Below are 11,461 nucleotides of genomic sequence, written 5' to 3'. Positions count from 1 at the left end.
AGTGTTTATAAAGAGAAGATTTTTTTAAGTAAAGTTGATTTTAAATACAGAAACTTCAAATGAAGAGTCAGAAAAAGAATAATGCAGTGATTTGGGCAAATTGAGAAGATAAGATATTATTAAGGAAGATGGTAAAAGAGGAAGAAGAAGAAGCTAACGGACAAGTCCTGCTGAAAACAATTCAACTTGTAATAGGGAATAATTGTATTATCAGTAGATCACTACTATAGTACCTAATACCAGTTACCTAATGGTGGTGCATTTAAACATTTTTACAAATTATTGCATAAATAATAGGTAGGTACCTACTAAGAAAAATTCTATTGTTTGCATTCCTTTTCATATTTCATTCACGCCATTGTCAATGCAGGCCGAAAAAATTATCTATGAATATTATTTTGGCCATATGGCGAAAAGTTATAACGACCTTCAAAAGCTACCGCCTGCTTGTAACAATAAAGCACTTTAAAACCATATAATTTGGTCACAAATCATCTATTATGCTCCAAAATTCTAACTTTCGATAGTTTTTAAATGACCGATGAATAGTGAACCAGAGGCGTGTAATATGATGATTTTACTAATATTGCACTGGGAGCCGTGAAGTTGGCGCCATGTGGTCCTTTAAAGCGATGTCACGCCTTTGGGATTGACCGCTGGTGTTGCCAATGTATAATTTGTAGATAAATTTCGTCTAAGTTTCGTCTAAATCTTGGATTCCTAACGTTTGTATTGAAAAGTAGAAAGTAATCATACATTGTGACACGACCTGTTTAATCTATCTAGTATATAATAAGTTATATCTATTGGGAAGTAAACAATCTTCTATAATTTATCGTAGTTCACTATACATTACAAAATACGCTTTGGTACAGTTCTTGTTTTGCTATTACTCCATTATTGTTAATAAAGAAATTATGTACGAACAGTTACATAAATAAGCATTTAGAAAACAAATTTTATATCTTCTCATATAACTTGCAAAATAAGCTCTTGTAGCTTGTTTTGAAAAAAATAACTATAAAAAAATATGATTAATGAAATATTGTTTTTAAATTTTGGTTGATTTATACATTCGAATTTCGTTATACAATATATATAGTAAAGATTCAATTTTATCCATAACTCAAGATATGGAATGTCGTAAAATAGTGATTATTTAGATTACATAATCTACGTTTCAAAATAAATATAGCCATCCAATCGTAATGTAAACCTAACAATAAAGAAGTAATTCAAAATTAAAGACACAATCAAATACAAGACGCTTCTGTTGTTTCTAAATATACTACTTATAGCGAATGTTTCAAGTGGTCCCCAATATCCGAGACTTCATGTCTATAGGAGAAAATTTACTGTGTCCTTCACAATAGACGAATTTGTTTCTAATGAATGGTAGCAACGCCCACAGAACCGTTTTATTTTTACATTTTTTTACTGTCAGTGTGGTCCGACTTTACTTGACAGATGTTTCACTTGCTTCTTCTATGTTAAATGTAGGTAAGTACCAGGTGTGTGTAAGAAATAAACACAACATATTATCATGACTATTCTCTATCACAGAATATTATTCAGAGACATTTTCAACTGACGATGTTGTAGCGAACGCAACACTTAAAATGGGTATGTTGTATGTACGTATTTTACTCTCGCATTATTCTAGTCAAGTTATTTTTGGTTTTGATGTAAGTGTTTCCTCTATACGAAAGTTAGTGATAAATTTAAATTGATACACGATATTTCTTTTCTTGTTGTCGCCCATATTTGAACATAATAATTCACATCTACATATCATTAGTCCTCATTACAAACTATTCCTCCCCACGTACCTACTAAAGTATTAATTGGATTTATAATGTTTTCATAGTTTTTGATTAGGTAATGACTTAATGGTACTTAAGTCAATAATTAATATAATTTAATTGATTTTATACTTATTGGAATTTAATTATGAAATTTATAATTTGTATATCAATTAATAAGTTAATAGTTCCACATAATTGTAAATTAATTAGTTTATATCGATTAAATAATTGTTGCGTCATAAATAAGAAGATAATGAGAGATTATAAGATAATTGAACAAATTGTCTTCTATGACAATGAATCAATAATTACCTACATTGATTGAGAACAATTGTCAATTTTTTTGGAATATAGTAAACCCATGAACGGAGGCAGTGTATTAGTTCCTTCCAAACAACCCCCTCCCTTTATCCGATTACTACCCTGTCTTATTCAATTAATGGGATAGGATTAATGTTACTAAGGAGCCATTGTTCGAATCCTTAGCGGTGCAACTCAGACTAAAGTCATATCAATCAGGCAGGAATTGACATTCAACCACTTCATTGTATAGAAGGAAATCCAAAACCGAGGAAGGATGCCTGTCCTCCTCCTTCTGTGCATTCTGCAGTCGTCTACGTTTTCGTCCAGTGTAAAAGTTGTAAAGGCTACGTCCGACCAACAGCATTATTATAATTCTTATTGATAACAGATTGAATGACAATAAAATCAGTCCAGATAAACGACGTCATCTATTTAAAAAGTCTAACTCTCTTTGATTAAGTACCGACTTACTATTTGTAAAAACTGCTTTTCTATTATACAGGTATCTTGAATTATTGAGAAAATAATCATCAATAGATTTAAAAGATGCTTGTTAACTGTAATGCTGATATAACAAGCTTGAACATTGAATCTTAAAGTTTCCTCAGAATATATTTTTCCAATAAGCTCCTTGTTATTATTACCGTACTTGTTTTAAATGTAATATCGTTGTTCATTACAGGAAGTATTTTTTTAATACTGGTATCTTATTGATATGATGTCACCAATATACATTCGAAATAATAATTTAAAAACTATCTAATAAAGAAACATTTTATTTTCATGGATAATACAGTATTTCACATTTGGTATTAATTGTATAGCATGTGAATGTGACATATATTGTCATATCATTGTCGACTACGATATCAAGTATTCCATTAATAAGTTATAATGAAATTAATTTTAAAAATAAATGAAACCATAACAATAAATACGACTATATTGCTAAAACACGGTTTTTTGCGCATCAACAAAATGGCGGATCGAGGAAGCCATTTTGAGATTATGAAGAAATTTTAATTGGAATGTTAAAGGGCTCTATTTTGCGGAATGACAAACAGGCATGTGGTATTGGAAGCGTAAAAACTTATATCCGACGACGATTAAGATTCCGTTTTGATATTGAACAAATAGGCACTTTTTTGCCCAACCACGCCTGCGACTGAGTGACGAACACTTTCAATGCACTCTAAGATGGCGGAGTTTGTTTTAAAAGCAGTTTAATATGTCTTTTTAGCATTGTTTAAAAATCAAATCGTTTTTCTTTTATCCTTATTGTTATATAAATTATGAACTATGCTTCTAGTATTATAGCATTAGTGTCGATAAACATTATTTTATAAGTGTGAATGGAGATGGTAATCTCTTAAACTTCTATTACAATTTATAAAAATGCAAGTAAATAAATGGTATTTAATGTTTCGGTACTTATTTAATTTCGTCCCGGTGGAAAACTGTTCTGTATTGTTTAGTAGTTTGTATTATGGTAGTTGTATTATGAAGTCTAGTGAATGTCAACTGCGGTTCCGAAAATGGGTTGAAAAAGAACCTCAGAAACTTTTGATTTTATATGAATGAAATAGACCTGATAAATATGGTCATACATTAAAGTTAATGAATGAATGAATGAATGAAAACACTTTATTGTTCCTCTCACAAAAAGAATAATTACATAAATTAATATGTACATCAAATATAAAAAGAAAAAACAACATAATTATAATATAGAGGTAACAATGGGCGGCCTTATCGCTAAATAGCGATTTCTTCCAGGCAACCTTAGGATGGAGAGGAGTCATTAGACTGTGTCTGGTCGAGGTATAACAATTAGTTCTTACAATTTACATATCATATACACATACCTACATATATATACATATAAATAAATAAAATAATATACATATAAATAAATAAAATAATAATATCTATACAATAGCGACGTTACTGTGAAGATAAATTTCGTGAATAATATTTTGCTTAAATAAATTAAATAGTTGCAGTTCGTTCCATAGTCGGACAGCAAGTACCGTGAAGGACATGTCGTAAAAAGCAGTATAATGTACTGGTGTCCTTAACTGGAGATTCTCCGATGACCTAAGATTGGCGTTATTAGAGTTATGAAGGAAAACAAACCGTTACTTCAAATAGTTAGGAGTTGAAGGGTTATAAAAGATATTATGGAGAAGGGAAAGAATGTGAGTATTCCGGCGAAAGCGAATAGGAAGCCACTTGAGTGTAGTGCGAAACTCGGAAACTAGATCAAATTTTCGAAGACCGAACATAAATCTTATAAGAGTATTTTGAAGTCGCTCAAGCTTTTTAAGTTGGTCTTCTGTAAGATTAGAGTAACATGTATCGGCGTAATCAAGTATGGGATGAAGAAGAGATTGAGATAGCGTAATTTTGGTAGCAATGGGCAGGAAATTGCGCAGCCTCCGTAATGACCCCAACGTCGACCAGTCGATCCTGTTAATTAGTCTCGAGCTGCCTACTATAATGACTTGAGTTTTTGTAGCATTAATTGTTAATCCAAAAGCTTTACTCCAGTTTGTAATGTGTGTCAAATCACTATTAACTACGGATATAGCATCATTGAAGTTTTCTAGTGGAGCCTGATAATAAATTTGTAAGTCGTCTGCATATAGATGGTAGGAAGAAGTTAGTAAGTTAGAAATTGAGTTTATAAAAACTGTGAAAAGTAAGGGAGATAAAACCCCACCTTGTGGAACACCGGCAAACGTATCACACCATGATGAAAATGTATCGTCAATGCGAATTTGCTGCCGATGCCCACACAAATAATTGTGAAACCATTCAACTACAGGTGGAGATATGTTAAGAGAGCGTAGCGATTCCACGAGGATATCAAAATCTACGGTATTAAAGGCGTTACTAAAGTCAAGGAGTGTAAGGATAGTTAACTGATATTTTTCCATACCTAGTCAGTCAGCGATTTTGACGAGAGCAGTTTTTGTACTGTGACCAGGTCGGAAACCAGACTGAAGAGGATTTATTAGGTTGTTTTTGTTAAGGAACGAGGTGAATTGATTGTGAATCAAACGTTCAAGGACTTTGGAAAGGAAAGGTAGAATACAGATGGGACGGAAATCAGAATGAGATGCGGGATTGGCCTTTTTTGGAAGAAGATTATTTGCGCTTCTTTCCAGATTTTAGGATAAACACTAGTTATTATGGAGTGATTAAGGATATGGAAAATAATTGGTAGGATCTGATCGAGGATAGGAAGAATCATATTGTGACTGATACGGTCAACACCAACAGCGCTAGAGGAAATTGCCATAATGCTTTTCTTAACATCACACTCTGTGAATGGATTAAAAACGAAAGGAGAATAGTATATTAATAGTTAATTTTTATTCTTATTAAACGTCATCTATTCAGCTGTAGATACATAACCTATAAAGGTAAAATAAGTAAGTCCTAAATAAGAACTGATATGAACTTAGGTCTATATTTACCAAAAAGATTTTTTTATGTCTGAGACAATCTTACTTCTCAACTCATCCTCGGATCCACAGCTGACTTTCCCAAAGCTTCATAATACAACTATCTTAACCATTTGATAACTTTTCAACTCGGTGGAAATTGGTAACATTGACGACTTGCTCGCGGGTCATAAGGTTTAAGTAGAGACCAGATGATTGACCACATTACGTACTACCGAGCCAAAAGATTATTATTAAATTATAATGATTTAGTGTATTTTTTTAAAATGAAGTACCTAATTAGTAGTTTCCCCTAAAATTAATTTAGACTTTCATCAATAGATATTGTAGGTATACTTTGGTTACATAGGTAAATATCAGAGTTGAAAAACCTATTTCTATCAACAAGGGGAAGGTGATTTTTAAAATTGAGGGTCTAGTCAAACTCCACTCGATTCCCGTGTGTCTAAATCTAAACTATCGTTGTTGGTACTTGGTAAATTAGTCCGATGATATCTATTATACTATTCGATTCAATTGGCAGATTTCTCTATATTAACTTCAAATTCAAATATATTTGTTGTGGATAGGTATATCATGTAACCAAAGGTCATGTATAGTTGTAACAAAAAATATATTACAAAGTTCTCTATTTCATCCTCATTATTTCATATATGATCAGTATCATCATCAGGCAGTTCATCATCGCCAATGTATCAACATAAAAAAATCATATATAAGTGCCTTTTAGGTACTACAGTTACTATACTATACTATATATACTCTACAGTTTTCTAGCGTTTTTGTTACATGTTTACAGGAAGCCAATGAAACCCAAACCATCAATGATGCTACTAATATGATGAACGTTGTATTCCAAAGTATTAATAACACATTTCTTGCATTCCCTGTGCACACCTGCGCACGATTAACACGAATGTCAAAATAGAATCTTGAACTGAAATATTTCCTTGTAGAACAAATTAACCAAAAGGACTTCACTAAATATATTTAAAATATACATCTTATTCTTTACTGCATACGGTTCAAATTACACGTAAGAATTTTTTTTATATTCTCCCCTATTCAACTTAATTACTAGTGAAGTACCAATGGTTAGTCACTTTTTTATATCGATAATTAAAGAAGAGATTATAGATATCGCTTAGATATTTATATGTAGACAAATACCAATCTAATGGTTTAATTATGTTAATAGTCTCAAGACGCTGATTTCCTCAATTTCGTTTGAAACAGATAAGAAAATATGTGTAGCGGTGTAGGGTCTCAAATATCTAAATTAAGAAAGGGCACTGTTTAAAACTAATAAACCATTCCGGGATCTATTTTTATATAGGTACCTACGACTAAAAAAGACGAGACATTGTTATTAATATTTTTTATTATTCTAGTAGTGTATCTATCTATGTAATTCTATATACTAATTACATTTGTAACTGATGATAAATCCGAGTTATCATGTCTGTAATAGATTAATATCTACATACCTATCTAGTACCTACATACTTGGTTAGAATATTTCAATGTTTATATAAGCATATGGATGCTTAGGAGCGTTTCATCTTAAATTTAGCAAAATCTGCAAAAAATTTGGTAATTAGGGAACTCTGGTAAAATGGGCGAGCACAATAGGTACATCTCTGTAGGTCGCAGTGCTACTGGTGTAAAACAAAGAGCAATAGCACAAACCTCTAAATAAAAAACTATACGCATGTGTATTATAATTAGGTATTTGGAATTGGAAGTGCATATATTTCGTTAATTTTAAACACTATACACTTATTGTATCTATTATATTATCAGTAACGTAAAAAATAGTTAGGTATGATTTATTGCCATGTGTTTGTGGAAACCACATTTATAATTAACATTTATTAAACCAAATTGGTCCATAGACAATTTGTAACAGCCATAACAAGCTCATGTTACGTCATGTCATAAATCATAGCTTTATTTTTTTATTACGATTCTGCGGCAAAATGTGTGCTAATTGACGTTTTCCTAGTTGCATTAGTTATGTTGTTTGAATGGTTTCATATATATGAAGGGTAATGATTTTTTTATGTGGAGTTTGATGGTGATAGACAAATGCGAGTATGTATGAAATACCTAGTTAAACGCAACTAAATCCTAAGAATGTTAAGCGCAACTAAGGCAGTATTATAGTAGACACTTTCACAAAAGTAATAATTTCGAGTGGTCTTCAGCATGTCTGATATTTTTTTTGTTAGACGGCTTCGATGGTCTAGCGGTTTAGCACTTTGCCTTACTTTCGAAGATCGTAGGTTCGATTTCTTGTATGGATGTTTTATATATATATGTATTTACGAGAAAATATATATATCTACATATATATTTGTATCAGTTATCTATTAGGTACTCATAACCGAAGCTTTAGCTAGCTTAACTTGGCTCCAGATGGCGATGTGTGAATTGTGCTGAGATTATTATTATTAATATTTTATTTCAAATAAGAGTCATACCAATTACATAAAAGACGCAAGTAGGTACCTGGAAACGTCTTTATAACAAGCTGTTATTAGAACTTTTCTTAATAATAAATATTAGGTAGCTAAGTTTAAAAATGGCATCAATGATGCCATTTTTAAATGAATAATGATTCACTACTCATTCACGTACGTAAATGTCAATGTACATACGTAAATGTGATTTTATTAATTATTCATTTCATTTAAATGACAATTTTACAATTCCAGGAAAAATGTGATTTCTAAACGTATGCATGCATTATATTTTTTTATTTGACCGCAAAATACCCAAGTAAATCATATTTTCAAATTCCATACATATTTGCGTCGGCATCCTGATGCGTATTTGGACCTCTTAGCAGAATTCCAGATCATTTGTTGAACGAATATCGCATTCCGGACCCTTACACGTGGAGCAAATTATGTACCGTGTCATTAGTTAAAAAAATGTCGCTAATTAGATGGATATAGGCGCAATTTAACATGGGAGTAATAGATGGGGAAGAATTATTTTTTATTTACACTACAGCTTAATGATGTAAACTAAATACTATAAAGTAGCTGAAGTACTACTTAATAGCTTTGTAAATTGTGTTTTAGTTGAAGAATGAGATAAGGTAGTGAAATTACAGGGTACCAAAGTATGGCATCTTAGCCTTCCGGAAGCCACATCACAGTCACATGATAACTGTGCTGTTCATGTAGGAATATAGATAACGGTTACCGTTTATCATCAGGTAGCCCAAAAGTTTGTTTCGCATTCCGATTACAAACAAAAATTATTGTGTTAAGAAAAATACAAATTAAGTAGACACGGGTAAAGTTAGAAGCCAATTAACTAAGTATTATCTGTGGTATTATATAGTTTTTGCTATGATTCATTAATCTTCCGCAACTTATAGGTACTACTATACCAGTATCCAAGGACGATAAACAACCATAAAAACATGCACTTCAAAATCGATTATAGTACCTATTTCTTATAAAAATCGGAGAATTTAACATGCACATGCTGAGCAACAAGGTTAGTTTTGTTTCTAATAGAAGGGAATATAGGGTATATAATATCTACCTTATTAAATAAACTGTATACCACTCTTTAGTTCGTGCGAATAGTTTAAATTATTAATTTAAACCACTAATTAATTACTTTATATGCTTATAAGCGACGGTTAGTACCACTTCCTGATAAAAAAAATACTACTCGTGTTTTAACTAGGAGTAATCTAGAAAATAGGTTCGCTTTAACATTTTTTGCCACACAGTATTATTTACTAATGTGGCTGTTATCATTACACTACCTTACTTTGTAAAATATTATATTTTTTAGTTCCAATAAAGAATGATTATTATTAAAAAAAATATATATTATTATTATTATTTTATATTCACTGTTCATAGGAATGCAATTTTAGTACTGAAGTGTTTCCTTTCTAGAAAGAGCGGTAACTATTGTTGATATGAATAACAACACGATTATCAAGATGCCCTTCATGCATTGCCATTCATGAGGACTAAAGTTGTGTCCAGACAATAGAACATTTAAGACCAATCGTAAAGTTAATGTAAATTTTTCCGATTAGTGATTGGTCCACTCTGATAACTGTGACTGATTTATTTTGTAACTAAATAAATAACTTTTATATTAACTATTTGGCAGTTTGTATTCACACAAAATCATCAATATGTAATACTGAACTTAGATACGTACATTTTTTAATCTTCTAAAACGCTACATATCTATAAGTTTCTTGCTTGTTCTTCCCGTGATGAGTCTCCTTTCCGAATAGAATAAAAAATATATATATGACTATTCAAAATTGCTCATATTACGTTTATAACTATTGTATTTGACACATTGACTGCATAATAAGACACCTGAGTGCGTAAATGAAGTAAAATAAAATATAGAGTCGCTAAACAGTACAGTGATCGACAGTAATTAATATTGTATTTATATTCCAACTTCCTTAATAATTTAAGTAACATGAAAAACCAAACACCGTCAATATTTAGACTATTATGGACCATTACGTTAATATGATACAATTTTAGACTTAAACCCACTCGTAATAAGGCGTAGAAAGATGTAACCGTCAAATTGTACGGATGCACTATTTTTCTTCGCACCCTACGTAATTAACTGTCTACCCTGCAGCATACTAAATACCTATTTAGTCGGAACTATCGAGTTAGAACGAGAGAATAATATTTTAATGCGAATGTTAGAAAGTGATAGATAACACTGGGGTAATAGACATCACCCTAGTCTTCACGGCTGGTTATGATTTTAGGGTGAGCGTATGTGAGTTGTGTCACCCTATTTGAGGGTTATTTTTGGTAAGCGACTGTGAAGTGATGGGAAGTTGTTTATTTTTTAAGTGAACATTATCTATTTAGTCTAAGGAGGGTAGTTTTTGTGTACTTAAACGTCAATCATAGACACGGTTGAAAGAAATAAATAATTACGTACAATTTATTTTTGTAAAATGCAATAAAAATAATTAGGTACCTTTATCATTAAAATAATACCGTATCAGATAAGACAGTGAAATAACACCAAGACCTCTTAGTCTTCCGGAATGGCAACATGTGGGCTTTATCACGGCATGATAACGTGATGTCTGTAGTGCTATTCATATATACCTAGGTCACCATACCAGGAGGTGGGCCATTAGCTTGTTTGCCATTCCAATTACAGATACACGTAAGTAGCTAACTCCTTATTTATAAAAAACAATACCTAATATTTTAACTAATATTTATTTAATTAATAAATTTAATTTAATAACTTATATTAATTTTCCTGTAAATAAATTTGTAGTTAGCGCTACTGCTTTGTTAATCAAATTAATAATACCTTAAAAGATTAACATGTAACACTTCAATAAAAATGTTAAAGAAAGTTTATTGATGTGTTTGAAGAGTTTATTACTTATTACTTTTTATGATACATCTAATTACTGTACCTATATGCACATATTAAAATTTATAAAAATCTGGATATCTTGTTAATATATTATATATATTACCTAATAGGTATTTTCCTAGATTAGTGAAGGAGAGATCAACATCTTGCCGTAATTCACATACAGTTCTAAAAGGCAGAGTTCTTAAGAGGAACAGCTACGATTGTGATAGCAACGGTTTTTATGAATAAGATAGATATAATAATGCGAAGATAAAGATTTTTTATAATATGTATATGACGCTTTGAAATGTACAAGTTAGTATGCAAACTCTATACAAATAATTGTCTCTACCATCGCACTAAATCAGTGAATACTAATTTGAAACAGATCCGCAAACAGCAAATATCGAAATTCACAACGTCGCCCCTCGCCGACACTAAGCTCATAAAGGGAACAACTCGAGAATCGCTCAAAAGGATTTA

This window comes from Achroia grisella, unplaced genomic scaffold (assembly GCF_030625045.1).
Source record: "Achroia grisella isolate CSIRO2021 unplaced genomic scaffold, CSIRO_AGI_Agris_v1 utg474, whole genome shotgun sequence".
NCBI classification, from domain to species: Eukaryota; Metazoa; Arthropoda; class Insecta; order Lepidoptera; family Pyralidae; genus Achroia; species Achroia grisella.
This window is presented reverse-complemented; position numbering follows the sequence as displayed.